Here is a 13,489-nt window from a genome sequence, read left to right on the forward strand (position 1 = left end):
CTGCAACCTCTGCCTCCCGGGTTCAAGTGATTCTCCTGCCTCAGCCTCCCGAGTAGCTGGGATTACAGGCATGCACCACCACACCTGGCTAATTTTTGTATTTTTAGTAGAGATGGATTTTCACCATGTTGGCCAGGATGGTCTCGAGCTCCTGACCTCAAGTGATCTGCCCACCTTAGCCTCCCAAAGTGCTGGGATTACAGGTGTGAGCCACCGTGCCCAGCAGATACCCATTTTTTTCTTTGTGAACAATATCAAGAGTCTAATAATCCTTCAAATCATTACTCTAAATGGCAGAAACAGAGGGCCAGTGGTGGATGGATGTTGGTCCTGGAAATGTGCAAATCCTTTGACTTGGGCTGTCACCCCTTATAAATTCCCAGAAGCAAATAGCAAGTTTTGTGAGTGCCACATGTGTCCATCATCTTGGAGATATCCAGAATTGCCAGTCATAATAATGGAATTATATGAACAGTGAGTGTCTTCTTATCAGCTGTTTCCAGACTTTCATTTCTATTTCTAATGGCCTCTAAAAGGAAATGCAGAGTTAGTCCCACCAGGGTGTTCATTAAGCATCTTGGTAAGAGTGGCTTCTAAGACACAGGTGTGCTAAGATTTTCTATCCTCTTACTTTAATCAGACACGATTTATCAGTGGCTTGCATTTGCTTTTACATTGCTTGGCAGATCTTTGTTTATAAGCATTTGCTTCCGTCATATGGAGGAAATCTTAAGATAGTAGCCTCTTGATGAGGTTTTAAGGGGTTCTTTGAGTCCGATTCACAGACAAAAGTCTCCTATGTGTCTGGAAATGTTTATTATCCTGAATGTCATATCAAGTTCTGTTGAGAAAACTAGAACCATTTAAAGAAGAATAGTGCAGGCTGAAGATGGAGCTTGTAACGTTCTAGCCTTAGTGTTCTGGAAACCCTCTCAAATATTTCAATATATTGACTTAATATTTTTAAAGGATAGTTTTATTAAGTCTTATAGGATTATAATATATGTTACAGTATCTTTCTATGCTTTATACTTCAACTACTGCCTAAAAGGTTTCAAGACAGCTTAAAAATAAAGGCTGTTGAGAAGGATTGACTTTTAAAATAGTGGATATTGTGAACCTGCTCTCCCACAAAAGCAACAAAATAATGGCAAAACAATAGAAACCAATACATTTTAGAACTCTGGAAATTACCTAGAGATACAGAACAAACTGAAAAAAGCATCCATTCAAGAAAAGAAACCACTGAACCTCAGTAAGAACAGCAGAGTATGTGGTGGCTTAACTTGAGGCTCTTCTCATCTGTCCTTCCTCCCCAGCTCAGTGGCACGAGCATGATAGCCCCCCGACACACATGCACACACACATATGCATACACAAATATGCACACACAACATGCATGTGCACACACATGCATGCACAAACATATGCATGCACAAACGTGCACACACAACACACATGCACACACATAAGCATGTGCAAACATGCACACACAACACACATGTGCACACACATGCATGCACAAACATACGCATGCACAAACGTGCACACACAACACACATGCACACACATATGCATGCGCAAACATGCACACACAACACACATGTACACACACATATGCATGCACAAACATGCACACACGCATGCACACACATCCAGCTGGCAGTCTCACAACCAACGGAAAAGAATGATTATTTTGAGAGCTCTATTAAAAGCCCCATCAGAATAGAGTCAGTAGTTCAACTAAACTAGAAGCAACTTGGAAAATTTCTCCCTTGGAGTATATGTTCCTTGATTTGATTCAGAATTTAGTTCTGGAAAAAAAAAGCCCTATCCCATTACTGAAAACAGTAGCAGTTTGCTGGCAACATTGCAGCTAGGTGAGGTTGTGATTTCAGTTAGGACAAAAACAGCCTGTCCAAACATTTAAAAGGAAGACCTGAAGAGCTAGATAACCACAGGGAACTTCCCACAGTTCTGACGTATTCCTGGATGTGTGCAAGTCTGTGTAGACGCTCAGGAAAGATCTGGGAAATGAGAAGACCTTGTCTGGCTGACCTCAAGATCCCGTGTAAGCAGGAAATGAAAGCCAAGGTTGTTTTGTAAGCTGCCTCAAATTTTAAGGTGTGCCTTTACAAACACCCTTGGCAAAGGGTGGCTTAAGGTATTGAAGAACATTTTCTGATGGATATTTGGCTGACCGCTAAATTATACTGAACGTAGGGTAATTTTTAGGGATCCAGGCTTAAAAACAAAAAATAAAAGCTTAAAGGAACTCTAGCAGAGAACTCAATGACAGCACATTGCAAGAAATATAGAATCTACAGAATTAATCCTAGAAAGTTATTAAAATAAGCAGCTCCAAGAGCAGGAACAATGAAATAACAGCAACAATGAATTCTGGGGTGAGGGGATAATCTGACCAGAGTTGTTACAATATGTTATCTAAAATGCCCAGTTTTCAACAAGAAGACGTAAAAGAAGCCCAAGGAACGTATGGACCATGCACAGAAAAAATAAAAAGCAGCCAATAAAAGGTGTTCTGAGTGGCCCAGTTGTTGGACTTTGAACACAACAACTTTGCATCAGCTGTTTTAAATATTTTCTCTTTTTTTTTTCCAACTGAAGAAGATATCCAATATAAATATTTTCAAAGGACTAAAGGCAACTATGTTTAAAGAGTTAAAGGAAAGTATGGCAACTATGTCTCACTAAATAATGAATATCAATACAAAACAGAAACAATAGAAAAGAACTAAATAGAAATTTTGGAGTTGTAAAATATAATAACTTCAGTAAAAAAATTAAGAACAAATTTGAGTTGGCAGAAGAAAGAATTAGTACATTTGAAGAAAGACCACTAGAGATTATCTAGTCTGGGGACCAGAAAGAGAAAAGAATGAAGGAAAATGAACAGTCTCAGAGATCTATGGGACACTATCAAGTATACCAACATAATGGTAGTTTCAGAAGGAGAGGAGGAAGAGAGAGGAAGAAGAAACTATTTGAAGAAATAATGGCTGAAAATTTTCCTATTTTGATGAAAAACATATTTACTCATCCTAAAAGTTCAGAAAACTTCTATGTAGAATAAACAAAAAGAGATTCAAATCTAAACATATCATAGTCAAACTGAAGAAAGTCAAAGAGAAAATCTCAGCTGAGTGGAGTGGCTCATACCTGTCATCCTAGCACTTTGGGAGGCTGAGACAAGCAGATCACCTGAGGTCAGGAGTTCAAGACCAGCCTGGCCAAATGATGAAATCCCATCTCTACTAAAAATACAAAAATTAGCTGGGTGTGGTGGCGTGTACCTGTCATCTCGGCTACTTGGGAGGCTGAGGCATGAGAATTACTTCAACCTGGGAGGTGGAGGTTGCAGTGAGCCAAGATTGAACCACTGTACTCCAGCCTGGGTGACAGAGCATGTTAAAAAAGAGAGAGAGAGAGAGAGGGGGAGAGAGAGAGAGAGAGAGAAAATCTTGAAAACAGCAAAACAGCAAGAGAAAAATGATTTATCAATTAGGTTAACATTTGACTTCCCATCAGAAGCCATGAGAGTCAGAAGATAGTGAAATGACATATTCAAAGTGTTGAAAGTGTTGAAAGACTGTCAATTCAAAATTCTATATCCAATCAAATTATTTTTGAAAAATGAAGGAGAAATAAAGACATTTTCAGATAAACAAAGACTGAGAGAATTCATTGTCAGGGAACATGCCTTGTAAGAAATACAATGGGAGTCTTTCAGATTGAAAAGAGAGGACACTAGACTAGCAACTCAGATCCACATGATGAAATAAAGAAACCAGCAAAGATTATTGTATAGGTAAAATATAAAAGACAAAAGATAGTATAAAGCTATATTTTAAAACTCTTCTCTTCCCCTAACTGATTTTAAATGACAATTGAATAAAACAACAATTGCAAAATGGTGTTACAAACTTTTAGTGTATAAAGTTGTAATTTATATAACAATTATAGCACAAAGGAGTGGGGAGAGAAGATACTATACTGAAGTCTAGTTTCTCTATACTATTGCAATAAAGATTAAGTTAAAATATGTAATGTAATCCTCAAAGCTAGTGCCAAGAAAATGACTTAAATATTTAGTAAAGATAACAAAGGAAAATTTAAGAAATATTAGAAAAGAATAAAAATGCCAAATCAACAGCCTAGGATTTTATTCTAAGAATTCTAAAAATAAGAGAAAACTGAACAATTAGGATTAGAACTGAAACCAATGACATAGAAATAGAAAAAAATATGGAGAAAATCAGTAAATCCAAAAGTATTTTTTGAGAAGATCAACAAAATTGGTAAAATTTCTATTATTGGAAAAAAAGGAAGAGGAGACACAGATGACCAAAATTAATAATGAAAAAGTGGTATTACTATTGATCTTTCAGAAATTAGAGGATTAAAAGGGAATACTAAAAAGAACTTTATGCCAATAAATTCAACAACATAGATGAAATGGATGAATTACTAGACAGACACATACTACTAAAACTGACTCAAGGAGAAATAAAAATTCTGAATAGAACTATGAGAAGTAAAAATACTTAATTAGTAACTTAAATTAATAATTTATAAACTTCTCACAGAAAAAGCCCAGGCCCATATGGCTTAATTAGTAAGTTCTACTAAACACTTAAAGAAGAATTGACAACAATTATTCACAAAGTATTCTAGAAAACAGAATAAAAAGGAAACAGTTCCTAATTGACTGTATGAGGCCCTGATACAAAATTCAGTGAAACATACCATAACAAAAAACAAAACGACACCACAAACCCACATCTCTTACGAATATAGATGCAAAAATTATCAACAAAATACTAGCAAACTAAATTCAGCAAAATCTAAAAATGGTTAGACACTATGACCAAGAGGGATTTATCCTAGGACTACAAAGTCGATTTAATGTTCAATAAATCAACTAATATTAATAGAAGAAAGGACAAATGCCACATGATCACTTCAATAGATGCAGAAAAAGTATTTGACAAAATGCAACACCCATTCATGACAAAATACTCTCCATAAATTTGGAAAAGAAGGGAATTTCCTCAGCCTGATAGAAGTCATCTATAAAAAACCTAAACTTGTATGAGGCAAAGATGTGTACACTTGCCACTTCTTTTCAAAACTTGCTGGAGGTTCTGCTGGAGGTTCTAGCCAGATCAGTCAGGTAAAAAAAGAAAAGAAATAAAAGGCATCTACATTAGAAAGCAAGAAGTAAAACTGACTGTATTTGCAGAAGACATAATCTTGCATGTAGAAAATCCTAAACAATACACACACACACACGTACACACCTACATGCTGTTAGAACTAATGATCAAGTATAACAAGGATGTAAGATACAAGATCAGTTTACAAAAATCAACTGTATTTTGCTTGAACCCAGGAGGTGGAGGTTGCAGTGAGCCGAAATGGCGCCACTGCACTCTAGCCTGGCAAAAGAGTGAGACTCCAACTCAAAAAAAAAAAAAAAAGGGCCGGGCGTGGTGGCTCATGCCTGTAATCCCAGCACTTTGGGAGGCCGAGACGGGCGGATCACAAGGTCAGGAGATCGAGACCATCCTGGTGAACACGGTGAAACCCCGTCTCTACTAAAAATACAAAAAATTAGCTGGGGGTGGTGGCGGGCGCCTGTAGTCCCAGCGACTCGGGAGGCTGAGGCAGGAGAATGGTGTGAACTCGGGAGGCGGAGCTTGCAGTGAGCTGAGATCCGGCCACTGCACTCCAGCCTGGGCGACAGAGCGAGACTCTGTCTCAAAAAAAAAAAATTGTATTTTTATGTACAAATAACCTGAAAATGAAAGTAAGAATACAATACCTCTTACAAAAGCATCAAAAAGAATAAAATAAGTAAGAATAAATTTATCAAAAGAAGTACAAAAATTGTATACTGAAAATTATGAAGCATTGTTGAAGACGCCAGCCAAGATAAACTTAGATTCTTTCATTACTGTATGCCAAAATAACTCAAAATGTATTATAGACTTAAACGTAAGAGTTAATAAAATAAAAATCTTGAAGAAAACCTAAGAGAAAATCTTTGAGACCTTGGGTTAGGCAAAGATATCTTAGATATAACACCAAAAGCACAGTTTGTAAAGGAACAAAAACTATAAATTGGACTTCGTCTTAACATTTTTGCTTCAAAAGATAAGAACAGATTTGGAAAAATACTTGAATAATAAATGCTGTTTCAAAAGAAATTCAAATCAAAAGGTTGTTTAGAAGAGAAGGAAAGCTAATGTGATAGTTCAATGAGTTGTGGAAGAGAAAGCTTTGAAGTTAGAAATATGCATTCACATTTCAGCTGAGCCATTTCCTACTTTTTTTGCTTTGGGACACAATTTTCTGAGCCTGGGGATCATCAGGTCCACAGGATTGAAGTGTTGCTTGAAGACTGTGGTTAGAGGTAAGCTCTTAACAAATGATAACTATTATTGTCATAATAATACATGATATGGTCTTATTAAATAAGATAATGCATGTAAAGCACCTCTTAACAAATGATAACTATTATTGTCATCATAATACATGATATGGTCTTATTAAATAAGATAATGCATGTAAAGCACCCAGTAGTTCTTTGTGCATATTAAATATTCAAAAATGTTATCTATTATTGATCACTGAATTATTACATCAGGATCCAAAAGGAAAGCTAAAGTATGATCATGCCCCATTTTAATTCTCTGAGTATTGTAAACAGAAAAATACATAAGAATTTCCAAGTTTTAACCAATGGAACACTTGTTTTAAAGCAATAGTCAGCTGGGTGTGATGGGAGGATTGCTTGAGCTCAGGAGTTCGAGACCAGCCTGGGCAACATGGTGAAACCCCATTTCTACCAAAAATACAAAAAATTAGCCAGACGTGGTGGTGTGCGCCTGTGGTCCCAGCTACTTGGGAGGCTGAGGTGGGAGGATTGTTTGAACCTGGGATGCAGAGGTTGCAGTGAGCCGAGATTGCACCACTGCACTCCAACCTGGGTGACAGAGTGAGACCCTGTCGTTAAAAAAAAAAAAAAAAAAAAAAAAAAAAAAAAATTAGCAAAAAACTAAAATTTTCCAAAAAAATTTTTTTTAAAAAAAAAAAAAAAAAAAAAAATTAGCTGGGCATGATGGCACACACCTGTGATCCCAGCTACTTGGGAGTCTGAGGCAGGAGGATTGCTTGGAGGAGGAGGTGAATGCTACAGTGAACTGTGTTTGCACCACTACACTCCAGCCTGAGCAACAGAGTGAGACTCTGCCTGAAATAATAAGAAAGCAATAGTCAATCATAGCAAGTCAGTAATATGACAGGAGAAATTGAAAATCCTCCAGGGTGAAGATTTTATTTTAGTACCATGCTTTATTTTAGCTCAACTGCGTACCGTGGACTTGCTGGGGATGGGTTGGGGAGGGATGATACAGTCGTTATAGAAAATCGTATCATGTTTTATTCATTATGCTCATTCATTCATCACATGGTCACTTTGAATTCTTACCATACCTTATATTTCCAAGAGCAAATTTGTTTCTTATTATGCTAATATCCCTATAAATTCCCAGTCTCTGGCAGGTCTGAGTTGGTTCTATTATGACTTATTCCACCTGCCAAGGGAGAAACTGTTCCTGAGAAATGAAGGGACTTGCTCGGGGCTGCAGCATTAGAAAGTGGCTGGTTTTAGACAAACTGGTGCTCTTTCTGCGTCTCTAGGGGCTGTGGAGAACACATGAGAAGACCGCATCCCCTGCTCACATGCGGGGCATACCCTACAGTGGAGCTGTATGGGGCTGCCTGGAAACCCCCTCATCCTAAGTAGAGAAGTAACTGACGCCATGGCTCCTCCAGTAGCAGCCTCCAGTGTGCAGGGAGGAGAGGCATTGAGCACCTGTGCCTGTCCCTAGTCTCTCATCCAGAACCCAGCCCCAGGGATGGGGTGCTCCAGGCAATAAGTGGAGAAAAGCAGTTAGGTTAAACTCCCTGGGAAAGGCTGGTGCACTGTCTCAGCCAGTTCGGGATCATATAATGGAATACAATAGCTGATGTGGCTTATAAATGGTAGAAATTTATTTCTCACAGTTCTGGAGGCTGCAAGCCCCAGGTCAGGGTGCCAGCACTGTGGGGTGACTCGTGGGGACCTGCTTCCTGGTAGGAGATGGTCACCTTCTTGTGGTGTTCTCATATGATGGAGGGCACAAGGGAGCACACTCGGGCCTTTTTAATGAAGTTGCTGAGCCCATTCATGGTGGCTCTGCTCTCATGACTTAATTACCTCCAAAGGTCTCACCTCCAAATATCACCACCTTGGGGGTTAGCATTCTAACATACGAATTTTAGTCCATAATGGGCAGTTCTCTCTCTCTCTCTCTCTCGGTGTATATGTGTGTGTGTGTGTGAGAGAGAGAGAGACAAAGAGAGAGAGATATAGACAGAGACGGGGAGGGACCGGGAGAGACTCCTTCCCATTGCATCATTGATCCGTGCACAGTCTTGGCTCCTGTTTAGGGGAGCAGAAGTGTTTGGCTCTGCCCTCCTTTCAGAAAGGAGTAGTTGCCTGTTTACAGTGGGTAGAGCCAGGCTGGGCTCCTCCCTCCCCTCCCTTGGCTGTGGTGCCTAGGTAACCAGGAGATGCCCTGCAGGTCTAGCCCTGGCACCTCCTGTTTGCTCTTTGCTCTGCCACATCTGTTGAGGACTGAGGGACATTGAGGTGAAGTTTAGTCCTGGAATGCACCTGACCACCTTCTTCTGCCCTTTCCTCTGCACTTTGCTTCTCTGATCTCCTGGGAGAACTCTGCCATCTGCACTGTTTTTCTTTGTCTCTTTCTTTCTCCCTGTCTCCTCTTCTCTCTCAATCTTATTTTTTGTCTTTCTCTTTCCTCTCAATCTCTCTGTCTTTGTCTCTCTCTTTCTTTGCCTGTCTCTGTCTCTGTTTCTCTTTTTGTCTTTTTCTCTCTGTCTCTCTGTGTCTCTCTCCATCTTTTCCAGGGCAGACATCCTGCATTGCCATTTCCTGCATGTGTTTCTCTTGTCCATTCCAAGTTCAGAGCATCCAGAAACAGCAGCCACACCCCAGTACTGACCCGAGCAGAGACCAGGCATGGACTGTTGGGCAAATCCTTACGGCTCACATCATAGACGAGGTCAGGAAAATATCGTTCCGCTGTTTCTTTTCTGGGATTCTCAAGGACTGTGGATGGTAGGTGGTGCCACCTGATTGGAGTAAGAGAATGGGTGTGTAGGTACCCTCCCAGGAGGGTGAGCAGATCTTAAATGATAAATCCACTTGAACATTCCAATTTCCCTAAATATATATATATTTTTTCTTTGAGACGGAGTGTTGCTCTGTCACCCAGGCTGGAGTGCAGTGGCGTGATCTCGGTTCACTGCAAGCTCCGCCTCTCAGGTTCATGCCATTCTCCTGCCTTAGCCTCCCCAGTAGCTAGGACTACAGGTGCCTGCCACCATGCCTGGCTAATTTTTTGTATTTTTAGTAGAGATGGAATTTAACTGTGTTAGCCAGGATGGTCTTGATCTCCTGACCTCGTGATCCATTCGCCTCAGCTTCCCAAAGTGTTGGGATTACAGGCATGAGCCACCACGCCCAGCCTTCCCTAAGTCTTTGACTCCCTTCCTCTACAGCATATCAAGGCAGGTCCAGCATTTCAAGGCAGGTCCAGCATTTCAAGCTCACTTACTGTGGGCCACCTTCTGGCCCATGTTGCAGTCAACCAACCAAACAGAACCTTTTCTAACTCGCTGAGCTGCAACATTAAATACAGAATCACTGCTTAGGGAGCCCATATCAATAAATTCAGCCTGATTCAGTCCAGCTTTTTATGTTTCTTCCACTATTATCCGACACCTTTAATATCCATTTCTACACATGCTTCCCAGATTTCTGTCTGTATAAATTAGAAAATCAAAGTATTTTTATTGTTATTATTTTTTTGGAGTATCACTCTGTCACCCAGGCTGGAGTGCAGTGGTGTGATCTCAGCTCACTGCAACCTCTGCCTCCCCAGTTCAAGTGATTCTCATGCCTCAGCCTCCTGAGTGGCTAGGATTACAGGCACCCACCACCATGCCTGGCTAATTTTTGTATTTTTAGTAGAGACGAGGTTTCACCATGTTGGCCAGGCCAGCCTCGAACTCCTGACCTCAAGTAATCTGCCTGCCTTGGCCTCTCAAAGTGCTGGAATTACAGGTACAGGCATGAGTCACTATGCCCAGCTAAAGTGGTTCTTTTGAAATGCAGCACACCTACTCATGGGGCACACTTCGACCCTTACTGTTAAAGGCATGCTGGGACTCTGGTCTAGTTCTAGGTCTAGAAGTAAAGAGGGGTGTTGGGGTTGGGTCCCAAGGGGAATCAGCACTGTCTTGCATGGCAACTGCCTCGGGGAGGCCTTTGCAGCTTCCCCAGGCAATGTAGAGTTAATCCCCTCAGTCAGGGGTGGAGAAGCTGCTCCTACTGGCAAGGAAGACTTACTAGAACACAGAGGATCAATGTCTCCAGCTTCATCAGGGTCTTACCACGTGTCCCCATGAAAAGGCTACCTTGTCTGGGGTATATAACTGGGGTTCGTCATCTTGTGCCAAGGAAATTTAGGACACGAACACACATGAGGAGTTTAGGAGTGGAGGCTTAATAGAAGAAAGAGAAAGGAGAACAGCTCTCTCTATGGAAAGACGGGACTTCCAGGTGGAAAGACTGGCCGGCAGGGGATGTGCCGGATTTTACAGTCGGGCTTGAGGAGAGGGTGTCTGATTCACCTAGGTAGGGCTCACAGATTGGTTCCATCAGGAATGACGTTTACATAGTGTGTGGGGAAGGCTGGTTGCCCCACCCTAATCTTATTACGCAAATAAACTCTCCCCTTGGCCAGCAGTCATCTTGTCTGCTCCTTACTGTACATGTGGCTGGCAAATAAAGGAAGTTGGGGCCGCCATCTTGAACATGTCTAGTCCCTAGTTCCTGCCGGCATGCACCCGTGCAAGCTCCCAGCCTGCTTGTCTATGTCTGCAGTTCAATGTTGCAGGCTGCTCTTTATTAGAAAATGGTTTTGGGCTGCTTTTCATTAGAAAGAAAACCTTACCAAGGACTCCCATGTCCTCACTATCTGCCTAAGTGATTTGTTCTTAGGTAGCCACAGAGTCTCAGTAACGCCTAGGTAATAACTCCTGTATCACCCACACCAATTTTCAGTATCCTTTTCTTCCCAATCAATTTCTCATTTTAAGAGTAGACATCCTGCTTGGTTGTCCGATTCAATTTGTGTTGTAATTCAGCCACTTGAAGGGTGTGATTCGATTATAGTTTTGGTTTTCAGCAATTTCAGCTCTGCAGCTACAGAAAATAAGGGTCTCTTTCAGGGCAAGGATCGAAGCTTTCAGGTCATTTATGCAGAGCTTGAGCTGAACATTTGATTTCCTGAGCTCATCCTTTTCTTTCCCCGCTTTGTCCAGAGACATCAGGAGCAGTCAACCAATCTCATTATACTTGTTAGTTTGATTAAAAATATTTGAAGGTACCATATGCATGACCACTCAAATCCTTGGCTTTTATGAATTTTTGATTATGAATATTCAACAGTGATGTTTTGCATATCGCTACTGTTACATCACACACCATGGACTATCTGCATTCTGTTTACTATTAGGAGTAGTCATCAGTGCCTTTAAAGGTAATCAGCTTAGAGAGCCAATTCCAGAAACCCCAGAAGCAATTCAGAAAGCTCCTTAAGATTTAAGATCTTAAGGATTCTTAAAATCCTTAAGATTCTGTTCCTCTAGAACCATCTTCTTGGTACTAAAATCTGTACTAGTCCGTATAAACAGAATCAATAGGTTGTAGAAATCTATTTATATCTGTATTTCTCCAGCTCTATCTCGATGTCCATCTGTTTATATTTATCTATAGATAGAGTAATTGGGTCATGTGATTATGGAGGCTGGCAAGTCTGAAATCTGCCAGGCGGGCCAACAGGCTGAAGACCCAGGGAAGAGTTGATATTGCAGTTTTGAGTCCAAAGTCAGTCTGGAGGCAGAATTTCCTCTCCCTTGGGGTACCCAAGTCTTTTTCTCTGCAGATGTTCAGCTGATTGGATGAGGCCCACTCACACTGTGGAGGGTCACCTGCGTTACTCAAAGTCCACTGGTTTCAACGTTAATCTCATTTAAAAACATACCTTCACAGCAACATCTAGACTGGCATTTGACCAAACATTTGGGTGTCATGGTCTAGCCAACTTGACACGTATCACAAACATAATTTGAGATAGGAAATAAACATGGGAGAGTTTTGTTGAGGGGACAGGTGGCCACAGAGTCTCAGTAATGCCCTGTTCATAGCCACTTCCGAGTCCTCTGTGGATGGAGGCTAACTGGTCCCAGGAGGAGTCATGAAGAAGCAGTGGCTGGCTTTGGGAGGAGCCTACCTCACAGCACTGCTAGTCTTTCCTGAGGGCCCAGCTGCCCCTGAGGACCCAAGCTTTAGGGTGAAGACTAGCAGATGAGCAGGACAGAGAACTGCTGATGTACAGAAACTGTTCTCTTGCTCTCTTCCTCCATGCCTGGGCCTGAGAACTGGGAGTTGGCTCTTTTTGGAGTTACAGAATTGGGAGATAGGCTTGGCTTCTCCTGCTATGACTGACTGATGACATGAGGAACAGGGATAGGTATGAGCCCTCAGACCTGGTTCCTTCAGACCTGCCTGGGGCAAGTGGTGGCCCTCCTCCTGCATTGCAATCCTTCCTTCTGGAGGGTCAGGAATCCTGTCTATCTCTCTTTCCCCCTTTGTCCCTGGTGTGTCCTTCTGGTAAATGTGTCTGCTCTGCACACTTGAAGCTGCCCATAGAGGGGGTGTGTAGGTGGGAAGGAGTCCAGCTGTGGCTGCACGCCAGGCTCCAGGGTTTCCAGTGCACCTCACCAGTGGCAGAGTTGAGACACACAAATGTGCACACATGCACACACCCATGCACATACACATGCATACTCATGCACACACCCACAGCCACACACATACACGTGCACCCACATGCACACATGTGCCCACACAGAGACACACATGTACATGCACACATACTCACATGTGCACACACATACACCTTTTCTATCAAACTGGCCTGTTTCCAGTTGGCTCCAGCCCACCAGGTGGGCAGTGAAGGTATGCTTACTGTCCTTAACACTTGCCCTAGGGGTAGTGACCGTGCTATTACCAGCACCTGTGATTTTGTCACCAAGAGAAATCACAGATAGTTCCATATCCAGTTACGGCTATGGCAGATACTCTCAAATACGGTTTCTCACCAGTGCTTTAAAATTACGGTGCTTCATGGACACAGGGAGGGGAATATCACACACTGGGGCCTGTTGGAGTTGGGGGCAAGGGGAGGGAGAGCACTGGGACAAATACCTAATGCATGCGGGGCTTAAAGCCTAGATAACAGGTTGATAGTACAGCAAACCACCATGGCTC

The sequence above is a fragment of the Mandrillus leucophaeus genome, unplaced genomic scaffold, assembly GCF_000951045.1.
Source record: "Mandrillus leucophaeus isolate KB7577 unplaced genomic scaffold, Mleu.le_1.0 Scaffold248, whole genome shotgun sequence".
Taxonomy (NCBI): domain Eukaryota; kingdom Metazoa; phylum Chordata; class Mammalia; order Primates; family Cercopithecidae; genus Mandrillus; species Mandrillus leucophaeus.